The sequence below is a fragment of the Macaca mulatta genome, chromosome 20 (assembly GCF_049350105.2).
Source record: "Macaca mulatta isolate MMU2019108-1 chromosome 20, T2T-MMU8v2.0, whole genome shotgun sequence".
NCBI lineage: Eukaryota > Metazoa > Chordata > Mammalia > Primates > Cercopithecidae > Macaca > Macaca mulatta.
Genome location: NC_133425.1, coordinates 73,885,291 through 73,906,877, shown reverse-complemented (window position 1 = coordinate 73,906,877; position 21,587 = coordinate 73,885,291). Strand labels below are relative to the sequence as shown.

The window sequence follows — 21,587 nt, the reverse complement described above, 5'->3', positions numbered from 1 at the left end:
TTATGAGCGCCTGCTAATGAGTCCTGTTTTGCAGTAGAGCAAATGGTGATGGGTGAGCTTCTCGGGGCCATTTCCTAGGCTGAGTAACTGACTGCTCCGCCTGGGGAAGAGAAGCCAGGTTTGCTTGGTAAAGGGGTGCTTGGAAGGGGTAGCTGAAGACCATCGTGTAGAAAATATGAGTCAATGCAGTTTGCTGCAGGACAGAGAACTGAGGGCCAAATGGTTTACCATTCAAGTGGGTGCTTTCCAAGTTAAAGAGGACAGCTGAGCAATCAGAGGATCATTTGTTTTACTAGGTCTCTGCACCATGTCAAAATGCCCTGTCTTCTTTCTCTTCCGTCCCACAACAAACCACAAGTCTGAAATGAACCCAGCCTTGAAAACAACGCATGTTCATGACCTCCCTGTGAAGAGCTTAAATGGATTTGCAGGAACTACAGCAATGATCACAAGAGAATTGCACTAATGATGAGCACCAAAGGAGTCCAAAGCAATGAAGACAAAGGTAACCACATCAACACATGCACACATATATTAAAAACAGATGAGGTCCCTTTAAAATAGACTGATTGTACCTGAAAGTTACTATATGCTGAGTTATTCATAAACATTACTGTGCACTTCCAACAGGCTTCCACTGGTGCTTGGTTGATGATCACGGGACCATATATTATCACCCAGCTATTTACCTTGTATGTCCTCGGTAACGAAAGGTCAACCCCAAGTAAAAGCCAACGCCACCACAACCAAAAAAAAAAAAAATTCCCCCCAATCTGAACAAATCCTGTAGTGTTAAAAATAAACAGAACTAGAAATTGTCTCTAATAAACTAATATTAGTCTCCCCAGAGGGTTAATTATGTCGCTCCGTATTTTAAGAAGAATGTAAATTGCCAGTTTCAACAGATGTTCTTTTAAAAGAATTGGTTATCTGGGAAATGATGGGTCTTTGTTAGAGCTTACCCCAGTGGAATATAAACATTAAAATCATCCGGCTATCTGTCAGACCCCTCCTCCTCCCACAACTGTTACCCATACCAGTGATACACCCTTTGGTTATCAGCAGCTTTAGTGACAAGTGTTCCAGCCAGAACTGTGGTCCCAGATTTCAGATGACATCTTAGGAGGTCTCCACACTCTTCTTGAGCCATCCCAGTGAACCCAGAATGGCGTCTTGCCATCATGCCAGGTCCCAGCTCGGGCTCTCCATGGCCATTTGCACCCTATTCTTTTACCCTGGTGAGCCAGACTATGGGGTCACAAAGAAACAGAGCTAGAAGATTCTGGAAATAGAAGCCCTGTCCAAATTCAGTTTAAATGCTCAAACATGTAAAATTTGTGTTACATACATATTTGAAAGCTGCTAAGGGGAGAATGAAAACTGAAGTCTCACTGGGAAAGTGGTTAGAAGAAAAAGAGAGCTTACAAATGCCCCCACTGATTTCTCTCAAGAGACATTTTGTAGATACTGAAATGTATGTTAGCAGGTTCACAGAGTGAGAGCTTCCACTTGGATATTTGGCCAAGTAAAGAGAGGAAAAAAAATCCTCAATGTGGCAGTTCATTATTCCAAGCTGAGCGACCTCGGCTGACCTGGGGGTCTGGAGAGAACATCTGTTCTTATGTTACAGCTGGGGGTGGGTGTCTGGCTGCCAACCTCACTTGACCTAACTCTTCATTATCATCCTGGTTAGACTTACTTCACAGATAGGGAAACTGAGGCTGAGGGAGATTAATGACTCCTATGAAAAACCTAACAGAACCTGCTTTCACTATTGATCTGCTAGTAACAAGCATAAAATCTCATCTCAGCCAGAAAGGTAAGCAGATAACTATTGATCTCCTAAAGTGTTTCTGAAAGGGCCTGCCCAGTGCAGGATTTAAACACTGCAGAGACTGGGAAGTTCTGTGTCCTACAGGCAGGAGGGGACAAGGCAGCCTAGTGCCGTTATCAGAGACCACGTCCCAAATGGAAGAAAGAACAAAAGAACAGTGACAAAAGATGTGGCCCACTGAAAGCCTACTCTGAGAAACAGGCATTGGGCATGTTATTTGACTCAACAGTCCCACTGATCTGCCATGAAGATATCACAATACTCATTCAACAGGTAAGGAAACTAAGACTCAGAGAGGTGAAGCCAGTTGCCCCAGTGTCACGCAGTTCCTAATGGCCCATGAAGAAAAGTCCAGGTCTGCTTGACTTAGAGCCTACCTCCCATCCCCTACAGGCACTGTCTCAGATGAGGCCTGATGAGCTCAGAGCACTGATACTGTATATCACAAGCAGCTCCACGGTCTCTCGGGTCAGCTACCTGAGGATCCAGGCTCAAGGTAGGGCCAAAAAGCAATCAGTCTGCTCATATGCAGCTGCCACAATGGTAAATCCAGCTGAAAAATCAGAAACTCTCATCCTTACAGAGGGAATCTCTCAGGAAAAGCCAATCTCAGCACTCTTGGGTCCTAAAAAAGGGCTCCGGTGTACCACTGTGCAGGTTTTACACGATTCAATTACAGGAGCTGCCCTTTACCTAGACTAGAATATGAACTCAGCCACCTAGACATAAACTACACTGAGCCTATTTCACTGCTAAGACAGGACTTGGAAGATTCACAGAATAATTCTGAAATTCACATGTGGACTAACTGCTAAGACTATGCCAACTTCCAGAGTACAGGGATAAAGAGCTTCCTCTAAATAAAGACCCATCTTCCATGTTCCCTCCATCCCCAGCCAAAGGTAGCAGGAAACTTTCAAGTCCTCCAAAATGTACATTCCCCAGTTTCCTGTGAGATCTCTCCCTGTTCCACAGCTCAGAAACTAGGCTGGACCCACCAGTAACAGCCTGAGAGAGAAGAGGTCCCAGTTCCACTTACTTTAGAGGCCCCATTTCCGATGACTCCTGTACCTCTTTCGAAGCTTGGGGAAGGTGGGATAGTGATCCTAGGGTAGAAATATTGCTTTTCTTTCTGTGGTCCAGGTTGCCCAGGCGGATATTAATTTGGTGACATAAGGTTGCCTTATGCCCAATTCTAGTGTTGGGGGATTGGTGGTTCCCAGAAGCCAGAGAAAAGGAGGGCTAAATACAATGATGCATTAAGTGGCTAAGAATGTAGCTCTGGAACACTAGTTTCCAGCCAGGAGCCATTTTGTTCCCCAGAAGGCCAGACATTTGTCAATGTCTGGACACATGTTTTTATTATCCCTAATGGGACAGACAGTATCTAATGGCTAGAGGCCAGGGATGTTACTAAACATCTGCAAGATACAGGACAGACCCCCAGTACAAATGACCCACCTTCCAATATCAACAGCACTAAGCCTCAACATGATGAACTAGAGGAAGCAGCTGCATTAAGTCCCAAATACGTAACAGAGGAACCACGCTTCTCCCAAACCCTCAGTGTAAAATGGTCCTGCTGTTATAACACCACACAAAGACGGAACATTAATAAGAGACTCCCTTAAAACTTGTGGACTCATCCTTAATAGATCTCATTAGTTCATATTAGTAGATGGGATACGGAATTGGGGAAATAATTCCCAGAGGCTCAACTCTGCTGATGCATCTGCTTTTTCTGGGGGGAAAATAACCAAATCTCTGCTTTAGTCATTCAGGGAAATCTAGCACCTGTCTATAGCAACATGTTCAAGATGGAAAAAAAAAAAAAAAAAAAGGAAAGAAAAAAACCCGGAAAACAAAAAGATAAATTATTTATCCAGCATAAATATTAAAGAAAATTGCAAAACATAGTCTCGTGTCACCATGCTGTTGTTACAGAATCATCTTGTTATAGCTTCTGGCAAAATACTGTTGTCCTTAATATCACTACAACAGAATCATCTGGCATGCACCAAGCAGGGTACATGTGTCTGCTCGCTGTCGAGGACACTTAGCAGGATGCGAAGCAGCTCATCGCACCCCAGCGGAAAACTGTGCAGGGATGCCCTGTTAGGAATGAGCCTGCATTAGGAAGAGATCATCAACTTCACCCAAACCCAAGGTGCCATTTAAACCTGGCAGACAACGGCCGGGCGCGGTGCCTCACGCCTGTAATCCCAGCACTTTGGGAGGCCAAGGTGAGTGGATCACGAGGTCAGGAGTCCAAGATCATCCTGTCCAAGATGGTGAAGCCCTATCTCTACTAAAAATACAAAAATCAGCTGGGCATGGTGGCACACACCTGTAATCCCAGCTACGCAGGAGGCTGAAGCAGGGAATTCCTTAAACCCGGGAGGCAGAGGCTGCAGTGAGCCGAGATCATGCCACTGCACTCCAGCCTGGGCAACAGAGCGAGACTCTGTACCCCCCAAAAACAAAACAAAACAAAAAAAACCTGACAGTCAATTAAGCACACCCTGTAGCATACTACAGCCTGGTCCGACTGGCTTAAAAGAGCATGCTGCTAAATTATCAGAAACTTTAAGAGCTAGTTGTTAGGCACGCTCATCATTAAGTATTAAATTACATAAATGTATGATTCCATAAGCTATATTAAAAAGGTAAAAAATACTCAAAGCTCAATACTTCTGAATAATCTTAGTAGATGTGACTATTATCCATGCTCATGAGGTTATTTACATCTATTAGTCAGCACAGTGCAAATACTTTACATACATAAAATGGTATGGGACCGCGCATCTCTTTCCAACTCCAAGTTCCAAGCTGCAACTTGAAATCAGCCAAGGTGTGAGTATTTACACCACAGTCATCAGCAAATACCACAAAACAGGGTTTGTTTCCCCTAGCTCCTGCCAACAGAGCAAATCGTTCAACAGTTGCCAGCACACCACCACACCCCCACCTCACCTAGACACAGGGAATATGGTAACAGCATTCACAAAGAAATTTTCTTTTCAGATAAAACATCTATGATTCAAAGTTTAGCAAACTCTTTTCAGCAACTACATGGGCTCCCAGGTTAACAGAGTCGTTTAATAAATCTGTGCAATAATAATTAAACACCATAAATAACGTATCCGTGGAAGCTTCCTGGCTGGCCCTTTAGGCCTTTGTTGCCAAGTGATCCATGCTGACATTCTGAATAAGGTTGGCAAAATAAGTGCATCAGGGAGTGGCGGGGGGAAAGTAGGTTTGCTCTCAATAATGTATGAAGCCCCACGCTGGGGAGAGGGATCCTTAGAAAAGCGGCTCCGCGGCAATCTGTTCTTTCATCTGGAGCCGGCATCCAGGCAAAGGTGCTGCCCCGAATCAGAAGCACAATTGCTCACTTGTGAGCAGATGTCCTTCACGCGGCGGGCAACGCTCTTTCAACACAGAGCTGAACAAATGCGTGCTGTGAGACAGGCTCCCCTCCCCGTTACCCAAAGAACACAGTATACATTAATTTAGCACATTGTGGAATAATGTTTGAAAGGGGAGTTGATGCAGTGGAAAAATCACGCGGCGAGGCAAAATAACTTTCCAACCAAACGAGAGGAAGCAAGGGGGTTTGGTTCCTATGGAGGTTGAGGGAGAAATAATCTGAAATACCTTCAACCTCAAAAGAAACCCAAAACAGGGCTCCTTAGGGAGTCAGAAAGGACCTCACTGGGCAGGCCCAACGCAGAGCCAAAATTGAACATCGACCACCCAAAAGATTGTTTTTAATGAACATGTAGTTTGACTACAAATGTGCGTAGCTGGGGGAGGCTGTGCATGTGTGAGGACAGAGAGTATATGAAACTCTCAACTTTCCACTCAGTTTTGCTGTGAATGTAAAATTACAGTAAAAATAAAGTTTATTAATATTTTTTTAAAGGACATGTAAACCTAAACCCTGTAGTCAGATGAACTGTTTCCTTTCTGGCTGGGAATCCCAGTTGGAAGGACTTCCAACATTCATCCCAGGGAGTTTCATGCGGCATCTTTGGTTCCAAGGGAACCTCATCTGTATGGTGTTTGCCAGCTCATTGGAGGGCAGGGCAGAGCAGAGCATGAGCGTCTTACCAGGTACACAGGCTGTGTAGCACAGAAACACCCTGGAAAGCCAGTGGACAGACATCCTCCCAGCCTTGATGTAACTGGGACAGAAATGGAGACAAACACGATGGCACTTCACATTCTCTTCCCCCCGCCCCACCCATCTTCCAGAACCCCAACGTCAGGACAGCTTCCGCAAACTCAATCACTTTGTCCAGGCTGACACAATTTGCTCTACTTCCTGTATTTCATTTTGGGAGGCAGAATTATTTTATCTAGGAAACGTAAAGTTAGCAACCTGCTTAGAGACTCCTACCTTTAAAGCCCCATATCCACTCGACTTCTACACACAAATACTATTGTTTTCCACCTTGATAATTATTAAATTGTAATGTAAAACCCAACTTCTGCTTAAGTATGCGTGATTATTAGACTACAAGTCAATTGTGGATAACACGCAGATATAAATGCAGCTAATAAGTCTTACTGTAATGATTAATCAATTTATGAATACATTATTTAAACTAATAGCTCAGGTAGGGTATCTTAAACAAGTTACAGAGTATATCGACCAATTCAAATACCAGCTGCCGGATCAATAGCAAACTGTAAGTAAACTCTGGGGAATAGGTATACTTGAAAAAAAAAAAATCTGTGAACAAAAGGGTCTTAGATGAAAGTAATCTACAACAATTTCAAGTTTTAAGACAAATGTATAGCACTTTAATATATACCAAGGCTTAAAGAGAAAGGTACAAAAGTGTATTATTGCAAATTTTGCTTCTGTACCAGCCTATGCAGTAATAATCACTAAGAGCAGCTCCCACAAATTCATATGTTTATACAAACCACTACAAACATATGCAAAAAGACAATGTATTCAAGTTAATTTTGATTCCTTCAAAATTGATAAAGTGGGTTTATTTCATTGCAAGGGAGCATATTTATCTATAAATGACCCTTTAACAGAAAACAAAAAGTATCTCTAAAAAGTAACGTAAGCAATTTTCCTGAAAGGGGCCCGTCTTCCAAGACACACTAGGGGCCACCTGTTCTGTCACAGCCACAAAACCTGCCCCCTAAGCCCCACTGTCGACCACAAGAGGTTTCTGTGAGCAAAGTAAATGCTTGCATCATGATGCTGGCCCTTCTGATTATTTTAAATTAAGGCTAATTAATGAGTTTAATAAATAAACCAGAAGAGCCTTGATTTCCAAAGGTGTGATATTTTATCACAGCTTCAAGAGATGCTGCATTTAAAAAAATTAATTAGTATCTTGCGAGATTGGCCACACATTATTGAGTAAGTAACAGCAGCTAAGTGAAACAGATGAAATATTGGTAAGCGATGCAGCCCACAGTATAAGTATGTGAAGGGGGTCAAAGGTTAATCCCTATTGATTTTCTGAGTCTGCGTACAGCACCGCTGGGAAAGGCCGGTTCTGTTGGCAATCAGCTAGCACAAATACATTATAAATCTTACTGTCTGCCTCCACTGATCAGTGTCACTTACTTCCTTTGCTAAAGACCATTAAGAAACTACCAAAAAAAAAAAAAAATCTACCCAGATGCCGGCAAAAAGAAAAGCATTTAAAAAAAAAATTTCTTCCATGTCAGCCAATGCTTCTGCAGACGGGAGACTTTTCCTGAAAGCAGAGGCACACCTCCCTGAGACCCGTCTCTTCCAAGGAAGGTGACATGCAACCTTCTTGAGAGTAAATCCATTTCAAAGAATAAAGACAGAGTATTTTTCAAATGACCTTCAGCATCACATCAAAAAGGTGAAAGTATCTTTTACATTTGGGCACATTTTTTAAAAAATAGAAGAAAAGGAATCAAACACACTCATGAATATCAAGAGCCGTCTCCAACTTGGCTTTGCAAAATTTAGCATAAACTTGAAGCCAACAAAAGGTAGGTTGAAGAGGCCCTTCATGTCTAGGGACCCCCTCCAGTATTCCACACTACATGTTTGACTCCTTTTCTTAAAGTGTGCCCACAACATGCATGAATCTCAGTGCCCCAAAATCTTGATGCCCACTTCCACGAACAGATATGACTGTTTTTCATGCCTTTTAACAGATTGTGCCATGTGTCTTTTATGTGCCTGGTACTCTTGCTAGATACAGGAAGGCAGATGAGTGAGATGGATCCTTCCCAAGAAAAATGAAACATACGTCCTACATCTTATCATTGACTCTCATACAACAAGGTCCTGAGAAACACTCTTGGTGCCAGTAAGTGCTCTGCCACTTACCAGCTGTGTAACACCCAGTTAATTACTTCAACTCGCTAAGCCTCAGTTTCTCTGCCTGGAAAATCAGGATAATAATAGTAGCCACTTCACAGAACGGTCGGGAAATTAGAAATTATGTGGAAAGCACTTAGCACAGGACCTAGTATGTATTCAATAAATGTTGGTTAATTTTTCTTAAATTATGGAGTTATTTGGCCAGGCACGGTGGCTCACACCTGTCATCCCAGCACTTTGGGAGGCCAGAGAGGGCAGATCACCTGAAGTCAGGAGTTCGAGGCCAGCATGGCCAACATGGTGAAACCCGGTGTCTACTAAAAATACAAAAATTAGCCAGGCATGGTGGTGCACGCCTGTAGTCCCGGCTACTCGGGAGGCCGAGGCAGGAGAATCGACAGAGGTTGCAGTGAGCCAAGATTGCACCACTGCACTCTAGCCTCAGCGACAGAGCAAAACTCTGTCTCAAAAAATGATAATAAAGTTATGGAGTTATTTGACATTGGGGCAAAAAGCAAGTGACCTCCTTCAACTTCTGCTTCACTAATGAGGGTTGTGGAATTGTGATGTAAAAAGACATGAAGCCATCTGATCCACCATTCCACCTAAATAAATGTATAATATCCACCTATTCCCCAGAATAGGCGGGACAGTAACAAGCACATTCTAAGTTATTCTTTAGAAACAGACTTTTTAAGTCCTTGAAATGTGTATGAAAGCAAAACCTATCAAAAATGCAGATAGCCAGGTAGCTCAGCCTTAACCAAGCATATGAGAAAGTTACGAAATCTTTGGGTAAGGAAAGTTTCTCTTTCTGCACAAAGTTATGTATTTTATTTTAAAGCTCCAGCTCCAAGAAGATTAAAAGGTTCATATATATGTGTTATGTCTTCACAGTTTTCACAAACACAGCTCTTATCACCTCCACAGTTCACATGCGCGCACACACACACACACACACACACACTTCCCTTGCCCTGAGCAAAAGCCATAGCATTCTTGAAAAAGTTCTGGCAAATATGGCCAAAATGTTGGGAAAACATTCTATCTTTAAATTTTTTTTTTCACAATTCCATCGATTAGGCTCAGTGTACCATGTGCTGATATCAGGATGTACCTGAAAAGATTTCACATACTTTTAAATTAAGGGGTGGAGGGAGGCGAGGGATGGTTCTCCCAGGTTTAATGATAAACAGATGAACATCCTACAAAGTTCCCATCAAAAGTTCAGTATCTATGCCAGGACTCTTTCAATCAACGACTTTTTTTCCCCCTTTATGAAAACTTTTCTTTCAGGATTTTCAGCTCTATGGAAAGGATATCCTTCTAGTAGGCAGAGGATAAACAGAGTAGATCTTAGCTGAGCAGTGAAAACCAAGAGAGGCGGAGGCCACAGACTTCTTAAAATCCAAGAGGCTCCAGGCTGCTTTGAACTCGCTTGAGTTTATGGAAGTACACTTTCATCAGTTAGAAAAATTAAGGGCATATACCTCAATAGATGTTTACTTATTTATAAATTATAAACTTGGGTCATTCTATTACCTACCACCTCCAGGAACAGTAACGTTCATCTTTAAAAATAATGTATGCAATTTCACATTTCTCTTTGCTAATTTAGATTTCTGTTTTTCGACTGTCCACTTCTGATCAAACTATGATTGTGTTTACTTTGCACAAGATGAAGGGCTTTATGAGGAGTAGCTGAAGTACCAATCCTGCTCTTTTCTTACTATTTGCTGTTCTAAGAACTATATCCAAACACTGGTCTTTTTGCACAAATATTTTTAAGTCTCTTGCTCATTTTGTGGTGGTTGCTTCAGTTCAGACCACATAATCTGATGTCTCAATCCACCCAACTAAGCACACATGCAAAAACTACAATACATTTTCAAAGTTAAAGTCCACAAGAAGCAAAGGTTCCAACATGGACCTTCTCCCTGGGGAAATGGCCAGCATGACTTTAGAATGTATTGCATATTGCACACAATTCCTGACCATCAGAGGACTGGAGAGGGTACCTGTGTCAATGCATCTGTGAATTATTTGTAAAACAAAAATAACATTTTTAAATTGAAAGCCAATATGCTTACATTAAAAAGTATGGGACACTGAACATGGACTACTGAGCTGGAATCCCTACTCTGCCACCTCTTTTCTTAGTGCATCTCTTTCCTCATCTGTGAAATATGGACAATAATAGTCCTACTTCAAAGAATATTTGAAAGGACAGTATGTGTAAAAATACGCAAAATACTTAAAACAGTACCTGCCACCCAGTAAGTGTGTTGAGATGTTTAATAACAAATGAAAGAGTTTAATGGATAAACAGAAGATGTAATGTTTCCCCTTGGAACCCAAGCGGTTCATCCTTTACACTTTGGGGACTAAAGCTTTAAAGCAGATCTATCCAATACAGCGTTCTATATCGGTGCTACCCAATATGGTAGCCAATAACCACATCTGGCTATTGAGGATTTGAAAATGTGGCTCTTATTTCAGAGAAATCGAACTTTTAATTTTAATTAATTTACATTTTAATACTCACATGTGGCTACCATATTGGACAGTGAAGCTCCAGAAGCTTCACTATTTCTGACACTCTAAAGGACCCAGCACAGTTCTGTAATCCATCTAGTTGCCTTCCAGAAGGTATGACTGCTTCAATGAGACCAAGCTAGCCTGAGTGTCTGGAGTGTAAAGCCATGGAATCCTCACCTTTACACTCCCTTTCTCTTGTCTCTTAGATGCTCCATTGTCACTGGCTCTTCCATCCCAGGAGGGGGCAGTGAACAATGCAGCCCCACTGGGTCAACATTATTGGAGGCTTCTACTTGGTGGCAGCCTCAGCCTGGCTTTCATTCCTAGTTGGGGTCTTGAATCTTATCTTGGGAAACTCTATGAATCCTGCCTTTGACCGCTGTCTAGACTCTCAGGCCAGAGGCTGTCACTTTATTTGGCATCTTGGCCCTTGCTCCCAATTTGTAGATGACTGCCCATATTCCACAGATGAACCTCCATGCAATCATTCCTATAATAGTTTCCTCCTTGGAGGCAACCAGAGCAATGACAGTCTATTCTAGCGAATAGGACATGTGTTATCTCCATTTTCACTATGAGAGTATCTTATTTTTATACCATCATGCCACAAAGTGACTTCATTCAAAAACCATAATCTTCATAGTACTACCATATTTGCATCTAATAATATTACTTGGTAAATCATAAAGTCCAAATAAACTACAGTTATAAATACAAAAGCTTTAAAACATTGTAATGAAAGCGCTCTCTAAACCCAACCTCCTCTCAGGCTGAGTTAGGTCTTTGCTTGTTTCAAAATTATTTGCATATGTTTTAATCTTTCTCTCCAGATAACGAGATCCTGGAAGGCTTGACTGATACAAATTCATATCCATATCCTTACTGTCTTAAGTGGTGCCAGACACATAGTAGGTATACACACTGGATGGATGAAGTTACACAGTGATGAAGAATATGTTAATCCAAATAGAAAACAAAACACTTTTCTCTGCTTTCCAAGATGTATGTTTATTTTTTTCCTTTTGCAAATACTCCTACATTCAGGAAAACATAGGGTTGCTAAATCTGACTTACTTATATTTTAGGAAGCCTGGATATCTACACTGGTGATTCCTAGAGCCATAGCAATATGCCTCGTTGATCATAATACAGACTGACGATTCTACAGAATGACAAAATGAAAGGAGAAAAGGGGCCATGATGGAAATATCAAAACCAAATTAAATACTGGAAATGAGTTAATGAAATTATATTACAGACTCAGCTTACCCAAAAAGGGCTTGTCCAAGGAAAGGGGAGAGAAAAAAATAAATAAATAATAAATTTTAAAAACCCTCACCACCAGAACCAGCTGTCTCGTTTGAACCGCTAGATTGCTGAGCACATACTGTATGCATATTCATAAGGACCACAGGAAATTAAGCACCTGTGGAGCCTGCATTAAAACTCTTTCCTGCCAGCCAGTGCAGTGAACCAGTAACTAAACGGCCCCCTTGTGGCCCGGAAGAATTAATGCAGCTTCCAAAGGTGGGAAGGCTTTCCTTGGGGTGGAGGGTGCAAAAGCAAGGTGGGCATGGGGTTTTGAGAGAGAAGAGTAGGCTGCCAAGCCATTTGTGAGAATGTTACACCTGGCCCTGTTTTGTGGAAGGGAGGGAAATACGTCATTATCATCACTTTTTCTTTCCGGAGTCTGAAAAGGAACCCCAAGGTGGTGAATATTGCCATCCGTGCTAACACTGGCCTAAGGAAGAACCAGATCAAATGAGCTCAGTTATTTACATTTAAAAATATCATTTAAGGGAATTTTAAACTGTCTGAGAAGATGGATACACTGTGTTTGTTTTCTACATTAATGAGCTATAAAAAGAATGGAAGAGGCCATAAATACAGTATTTTGTAACAGCCTTTACTAAAAATGCTACTACTTGTATTTATCATTTATATCCTTGTATACAACCTCAAAATTGATTACACTTTAAACCGTACATAACTTGCTGTGTTTTTCATTTTGTGCTATACTACAAACATTTTTATAACTCAGTTAATATATTCCATATTTTGTGTTCTTATTGATTATGAATATTTCTTTAGGGGATTTTATTGCTTTTAAAATAACAAATGTTAGGTATTAAGAAATAGAAAAACCTACTGCAGATTTTATATTTTTCTTTCCCCTGGTAATTCTAATACATACATTCTAGCATGAACCTAACCAGAATATCTTTTTCCATATCTTTTATACTTCCTCACACTAATATTATAAATCCATTAATATAGTACATAGTAAAAGAATCAGATTTTTCGGATGAAACCCACCATTTAATGTGTTTGACTTGAATTCATAATTCTCTCCTTCTACAATTAAAAAATTAAAGCGCCAAAAGATTATCCGTACGTAACATGGTTTTACATCAAGTATATATTATCTTTCCTAATTGCCATTTCAGTTTATAGGCTAAAATATGATTTATATATATGATATGATTTCACTATTAATTACCAAATTGAAAAAAAATAAAATCTCACATTATAAATTCTCCCCTGGAAATTAGTTTTATTATTTTTTCCATAATCCTATCACACAAGCTATAAGTGCATTGCGGCATGAACACTTTAATTTTTCCAGTTAGTTTTAAGCAAGCCCAGAGGTGAGGTTTAATAAGGATCAATGGCACTTTATCTGGGACAGGGCCTCTTCACAGCATGCAAATTACACAGTAACACTTAAAAAAAGAAATAGATTTAATTAAAAAAAAAGTAGAACCACAGGCTCTGGAAATTCAATTAAAGGATTTATGCAAAGGTTTGCTAGGTTTTTATATGCGGTTACTGCTTACATAATGAGCTTTTCATATTAAAAATCAATAGGTAATCTAGACTAGAAGATCATCCCCTTAAATACATTTTTGAAATCAATTTGAAAAATAGTCCATCAACTGCTGTGACTACTCTTGCTGCTTCGATTACACTAAAAGCAATATTTAGATTGTAAGATGTGCTATGGAATATCTATGCTTAGATATTGCTTTCAAGGGCTCTTATGCTTTTGAGTGCCTAAGATGATCACCTAGTAATTCAAGACTGTGTTAAATGTATAAATAATTTATTTAATTACCAGCAACAGCTCCAGACGCAACTGCATCGTATTTATAATGGTTAAATAAAAGGGGGAAAAAGAGGAAAAAGGGAACTGAAGTAGGAAGGAAGGAAAGAAGGGGGAGACGGGAGTGAAGAGGGAGGAAGAAGACGGGAAATAAGGAAGGGAGGGAAGGAAAAAGAAAGAAAAAGAGAAATGAACAAAACAACCTTTTCTAAATTAGTCTTTGCTATCCCAGTTGCCTATTGTGTTGGCTACTTAGCCCTTAGAGATATGCATTTCACTTTAAAACTCATTTAGGTCTTCAACTGAAGAAGCAATTAGCTAGCTTATAATTTGAGCAGACTTTTCATCCTCCGTGATCATGGGGGACAGGTCTTGAAATGAAAACTAAAGTCGATGCTCCAGTTCTAACCAGCAGATTCACCACCTGTCTCACAGCCAAGATTTGCCTGGATTTGGTAACAACTAGAACACCAGACAGGATTCCAGGGGCAATTCCTGTCAAACTAGGGAGTGAACATTTTACAGAGGAAACATGAGTAAGGAGTTGGCGGGGGTGGGAGGTGAGAGGGTGGGTACAGGAAAGAAAAACCTAGGTAGGTCCAAATCTAAACTGTTCTCATTATCATAATAACAAGAGACACATTCTTTAATACCTCTTTGTCCAGGTTCTTATTTTTAAAAGGTAGAGTTTTAAAAGGTAATCCCAGCATTTTGGGAGGCTGAGGCAGGCAGATTACTTGAATTCAGGAGTTTGAGACCCGCCTGGCCAACATGGTGAAACCGCATCTCTACTAAAAAATACATAAAATTAGCTGGTGTGGTGGCACATGCCTGTAACCCCAGCTACTGGGGAGGCTGAGACATCAGAATCACTTGAACCCAGATGTGTAGGTTGCACTGAGCCGAGATCACATCACTGCACTCCAGCCTGGGTAACAGACAGAGATACTGTCTTAAATGAAATGAAATGAAATGAAAATATAAAATAAAAAAGTAGAGTGAGCAGTCTTTGTCCGTCAAGATCAAAGTCATGGCTCTAGTTATCTTCAACCCAAGTCAGCCCCATTAAAACAGGCCTAAACTTTATAAAGGACCACCTTATAACAAACCAACACCTTATTCTCTTCTGCAAAACTCCGGGAAAAACTAAGCAAAATATTTACAAATCCCAATTTATCCATCTACCAAAAGCTCCTATCTCAGCAACACTAATATTTTAAGAAGGTGCTGATGCAGCCAATCTGGGTAACCAAGGAGAGCCCAAAACAGCACAAGGAGGTCCCTGCTCTCAATACACAGGGAGAAGAAGATGAAGACGAAGAAGCAGCAGCAGCAGCTTCCAGCGTCAGAGAAATCAATGATGTCCACATTATGATTTCTAAAGCAGAACTCTGCACACATCCTATTAATGAGCCAGCTTTTCTTCCATATGTCCCTACAGCTATACTGAGGGAGATTTTAAGGACCAAGTAATGAACAGTGGTTTTATCAATCACAGATTTATGCACCTGACAAACACATTTAGAATGCCTAGGCTATGTTAGCACTGTTAGTTGCTCTGGTGGCTACAAAGATGAATCTAATAAACCTGGTGAGCCTAAATAAATTAAGTATTTTTGTACATATGTTTACTCATTTTTTAAAATGTATCTGTAAGAAGAAAGAAGCAAGGAACTGAAAAATAAGGTGCAGTATCTTGAAAACATGATGGATGCAAAGTGAAAGGACCAATCACAAAGAACCACATATTGGATGAGCCCATTAATGAGAAAAGTCCAAAATATACAAACGCATGGAGATGAAGAGCAGACTAGTGGTTTGCAGGGACTGGGGAACAGGTGAAGTGGATAAAGGGAGGTGAAAACTACGGGGTGCAGGCTTTCTCCTTCAGGTAAGAAAACTGACTGTGGCGATGGTTGCACAACTCTGTGAATAGACTGAGCCATAGAATTGTACATTTTAAATGCATGAATTGTATAGCATGTAAATTATCTCAATAAAGCTGTCATAAAAAATAAAGTGCAGTTTACGAACTGTCATTTGAGTAACAACAGCTTTAAAGAAAAGCAAACAAGAAAATCTAAAAGGGAAAAAGAAAAGCAAACAAGAAAATCTAAAAGGGAAGGATCCAGGATGAGGGGGTGGAAATCCTTATTTTCTACCCAAGTCAATCCGACAAACGAGACATTTAAGCTTTCTCCATCTCTACAAAATTTCTTCTGTGATGACTGGTTTAGACAGTGCGTCGGGGTAAGATGTGCAAACATAATGTATTGGCTTCCTACAGAAAAGTGCTAAAATCAAAATAAGCAGGGGATTCCTAAGGCATGAAATGAGAACTTTAGCATAAAATGTCCCAGGTTAGTATGATCAAAATGTCAAACATAAAACTGTTTTCTAACAATGTGAGAGGTGTTAGTAATGGAAGTTTGAACAATGTTAACACTTAAAATTTCAGCAGAACCATTTCAATCCATAAATGTGTAAAAGTCATTTTACAGGGTGCTTAACAGGCAAAACCAAGAGCTGTTATAAAAGAAGACGCCCTCAATGTCACTCCATTTTCTTTGATTCTTATTATCACATTTAAATCTCTCTCAAAGTGGTCCTGATAGGTAACTTTATTACATATTTCCAGACTATTCATTTCGAACAGAACTTCCTCCGAGGAATTAACAGGTAAAGGGAGACCACTTTCTCCTCATCATCCCTGAATTAATACGGTAACCATGGAGCAGAGGAAAGGCAGCAAGGACTTGGCATGCTACACCACGCAACGGCTGGATCATCTTAGAGGTGACTCTTGTGGGCATTCAGAGGACCACCGGTGGGTTGCCATATCTTCGGCTAACACCTGACTGCTTACCTAGCAAAGACCTGCGAGTAAAGAGTAGGGTACGCAGGGAAAGTCAAGGTTGGGACTTGTTTAAGATAATTTTTTTTAAAAATGCTCCAAATCAGCACTGGCAGCAACATTCTCATCTTTCCACATTTCCTTGGGAAAGGAGGGACAACAGAATCACCTCTGACTCACCTCTGCTCACAGGTAAGTATATCTGCTCAACTGGGTGTTGGCAAACTTTGTCTGAGAGGGCCAGTCGGCCAATATTGTCAGCTCTTCATGCTGTGCTCTTATCTGTTGCAATTACTTAACTCTTCCCTTGTGATGCTATATCAACAGTACATAAAAAGGCCGGGCACGGTGGCTCATGCCTGTAATCCCAGCACTTTGGGAGGCTGAGGCAGGTGTATCACTTGAGATCAGGAGTTCAAGACTAGCCTGGCCAACATGGTGAGATCCTGTCTCCGCTAAAAATACAAAAATTACCCAGGCGTGGTGCCATGTGCCTCCTGAGGCTGAGGCAGGAGAATCGCTGGAACCTGGGAGATGCAGGTTGTGGTGAGTCGAGATGGCACCACTGCACTCTAGCCTGGGTGACAGAGTGAGACTCCATCTCAAAGCAAACAAACAATACATAAAGATGAGAAACACCATAAAATAAAACTTTACTTAAGGACACTCAAGTTTCAACCTCATGTAGTTTTCATACATCTTGAAATATTTTTCCTTTCATATTTTTTCAACAATTTAAAAATGTTTGCTTGCAGGCTGCACAAAAATAGGCTGCAGGTCAGATTTGGCCCAAGGGCCCTAGTTTGCTTTTTCCTGAGCTAAACCAAAGACCGGGCAAGAAGGGAGTAGTCCAGTACTCCCATCTTGATCTAAGATTTATTCTGCTGATGCTGATAACAAAATGACATAATTTCTTTTTTTTTTTTTTTTTTTTTTTTTTGAGACAGAGTCTCAATCTTGTCACCCAGGTTGGAGTGCAGTGGCACGATCTCGGCTCACTGCAACCTCCACCTCCCGGGTTCAAGCGATTCTCCTCCCTCAGCCTCCCAAGTAGCTGGGATTACAGGCATGTACCACCATGCCTGGCTAATTTTTGTATTTTCAGTAGAGAAACGGTTTTGCCATGCTGGCCAGGCTGGTCTCCAACTCTCGACCTCAGGTGATCCACTTGCCTCGGCCTCCCAAAGTGCTGGGATTACAGGCATGAGCCACCGCGCCCAGCCCATAATTTTTTTCAGTGTAGCAAAACTTGAGGGCACATATTCCAAATCAGGTATACTTTAGAGATCAGCAAGATAAATTAGTTTCTACTAACAGAAATTTATATTCTAAGTTTTCTAAATGGCTTCCTTTAAAAAGAATGACCCACACTGCACTCCAGCCTGGGCGACAGAGCAAGACTCCGTCTCAAAAAAAAAAAAAAAAAAAAGAATGACCCAGGCCCCAAATTTTTCCCTTATTTAAAAATGAACAAGGGTTTTCAGAATTGATAGCCTTGGAATATGCAGCATTTGGCTTATGAGATAGGAGGATGACCACATTCCCTCTGATCCTTGTTAGTCATTCCATCATTAATAAAGCAGGTCACAGGAATGCAATATACAGCCAGTTCCTTGTATTGATGCTTCTAGGTGGTTGCGGTTTTAATTTGAATTACGTACAGAAATAGGTATTGACAGTGTTACTTTTTCCTGTTTTGACCTTGATTTTTGACCAACTCTCTGAATACTGTAAGCAAAGGCACCTAAGAAAAAAATGTGTGGCCAAATTGGCATCCTAACACCTAACTGAAATAATCAAAGGCATGTCTTCACTGAATAAAGTGAAACACTGGAATTAGGTAACATTTCTAAAGAAGGATTTTGCACTAACAGTATTTGAAGTATGTGTGGAATCAAAAACTGAAAACCATTATCTGGGATATTTTGGTGAATAGAAAAAAAAATTGCAAACTGGTGCATTAAAATGCTTTAAAAGTTTATTTAATGTGTACATAAATCTACTTCATGATATTACACCACTCCTTGGCAGGGAAAAATAGTCATTGTTATTTTGATTAAGAGAAACTCCAGCCTTAGTTCAGGCCAAATGATGTTCAGGGACTAGGGCTTATATATTTTTATCTTCCAACCAATGTGGCCCAAATAAAGATTTTCAAATACCATGAGACAATTACCCTAACATAAATGTGTCTCACTACAAAGTCACAAAAGAAAAAGGGCAATAAAAGAAAAGGCAAGACATTCAGCTATCACTGCAGAGATTTCATGGAGGATGAAAAGATCTGAGATCATCACATCCCAAACCACCACAACTAAAAGGTGCTGGTGAGAAAAATCCAAATGATGGAGAACATCTCCCTATGTTCAAGCTGGTAACTTCCAAGAAATACTTCACAGGACTGTTCCCCATTTGAAGCAAAACTTAATTAGCATTTGTAAACATTCCACCAGAAAAATGAGGACACCTGTTGCATTCACAAAGCATCCTCACCTCCGAGGGTTACCCAGAAGCCCTCTGAAATCTGTATTCCATATTTGCATCAGAAAGTTTATTAGCAGCTCATGAATTGGCAGGACAGGAAAAGCAGATCCTGGATGAAGAATCATGCCTGATTGTCCTGTAGCTGCCAACACTGGTCAGTGTTCTGCAACTTGAAGGCCTTCTCTCCAACATTCTTTTGACTTTTCTCTCTTCCCTGTTGGATCCTAGAAGTAACAAGACCGCTGCGGCTGGAAATATCAAATCTGCATCCAGGGTAGGAAGAAAGCAAGAGTGAAAGTACCGGCAATGCTACACCATTTTATACAAAGCAAAAGGTATTCAAGGAAACGAGCTGTTGGTTTCTGATTTTACTTGTTAGCTAGAACCTGTCACAGAGCCATCCTCAATTGCTACGGAGGCTGTGAAGGTGGGTGCAATATCACCTGTTCCAGCCTGTATAGAAGGTAGGCAAAGGCACCTACTGCACTGGACAACAGCGGGGGTCTTGTTGGCCAGGCATGCTGACTCATGACTGTAATCCTAGCACTTTGGGAGGCCGAGGTGGGTGTATCACCTGAGGTCAGGAGTTCGAGACCAGCCTGGCCAACATAGTGAAACCCCATCTCTACTAAAAATACAGAAATTAGCCAGATGTGGTGGCAGGTGCCTGTAATCCCAGCTACCTGGGAGGCTGAGGCAGGAGAATTGCTTGAATCCAGGAGGAGGAAATTGCAGTAAGTCAAGATTGTGCCACTACACTCCAGCCTCGGCGACAAAGCAAGACTCCGTCACACACATACATAGATACATACATACATACATAGATACATACATAGATACGTACATAGATACATATATACATAGATACATACATACATACACACATACATACACACATACACACATACATACATACATACATACATACATACATAAAAATAAAAGAGTGGGGTCTTGCTTCCCCATGAGTATGAAATCGTAGAGGGCAGGAAGCATGGTTAGTTATTTCTGGTTATCTCCAAAGTCAAAAACATAAAGATCTTGAGGGGGAAAAGGTACATGAGAATCCAAAGTGATTTTAAACAAACAACAGTACATCAGGTGCGGCAAAGATGTACTATGCCCCACTTCTTCCTGGGCACATGGTTACGCTCTATTTCCCAGCCTCCTGGAGTTCACAGATTTGTGACACTCCCAGGCCTCATCCTTAAAATGCTCCACCCATGGTCCTGCAAATTGCTACTTCTTCCACCAGCTTCATGCAGACAACAGCAGGGCAGCCCTGGAAGCCATGTGTGTAAGATGGCTGAGCCACGAGATGAAAAGAGCTTGAGTCCCTGGGTCACCACTTGGAAGAGAACAGCCTAATTGGCAAGAAACATTTTGGATCTTATATAAACAAGAAATAAACTTCTACTATGTTTGAGCCACGGGGCACGGGTGTGCTTATTTGTTACAGCAGCTAGCATCAGCTTTAATAATATACCAACTTAAAATGTAGACCTCTTAGCATCCCTGAGCATTTCAGTCACATCTTATTGGCTCTATCTAATCCCAGATTACAGGTATCTGTTTGTTTTAGATTTGTTTAGGAAATAACCGAAGGATCACCTCTAGGAGTCACCTGGCCCTATGGCTGGCTAGGGAAACAGGGAAAACATGCCTGATAACATTTCTGTAAACTGAGGATAAAAACACAACCCATGGCCCAGCCTGGGCATCCATGGTGTAAGCAGAATCCATAGGCTATTCCCCACCATCTGCAAGGTACTCAGACATTTCCTGGCAGCCTGCTATGCTTTTCGAGTTTGTTTTTATAACATCTATTAACTAGACCCCTTTTATCCAAAAGCCCTTCTGCATACCCCATGACATGCTTCCAGGGAACGTCTAGTCTAAAACTGAATGGGTAATTTATAACAGCATCATCACCCTGCACTGTGGAGCCTGTCATCTCTGTTTCAGAACACCGGTCTCCCTTCTGCTCACTTTCTGTTTGCCTTCAGCCCTTCTCCAAGTGATATTGTGAAGAGATGCCTTTTGTGGCTTAAAAGTTTGGCTTTGTAACTTATACTCAGCTATATTTTCCTCGCTCTGTTCCTAGATGGAAAACAAATTGCATGAGGGAAATGTCTTCATAGTACCAGTTCTTAAATATTTTACAGGCAGGTATCTTTGTGGGTGGTTTAGAGGCTCAATTATGTTTCTCAGGAGAGGGAATAAACATCCCTGATGGTTTCCATAACAAACCGGTGGTGACTCCCTGCAACTTAAAACCTGAGGTATTACCATCTCCCTCTGAAACCTGTGACTCAATGGCATTTGAGTATTTGAAAACAAGTAAGGACAGCAAGGCTGAACAAGGGTTACAACAAAATCAATCTATCCATCCATCTATCAATCAAGAGACTCAAAAAAGATAGCCAGGTCAAGTAAT

General features: G+C 41.0%; 1 protein-coding gene and 1 long non-coding RNA gene across 3 annotated transcripts in view; one reads left to right on the top strand and one right to left on the bottom strand.

Annotated features, from left to right (window-relative positions):
- WWOX (WW domain containing oxidoreductase) overlaps nt 1-21,587 on the bottom strand; it is a 1,123,672-nt gene that overhangs the window by 722,709 nt on the left and 379,376 nt on the right. The window lies entirely within an intron of this gene.
- LOC144338236 (uncharacterized) lies at nt 16,135-18,073 on the top strand. The gene is made up of 2 exons (XR_013412204.1): nt 16,135-17,014; nt 17,905-18,073. It is a non-coding gene; the product is annotated as an uncharacterized LOC144338236 (long non-coding RNA).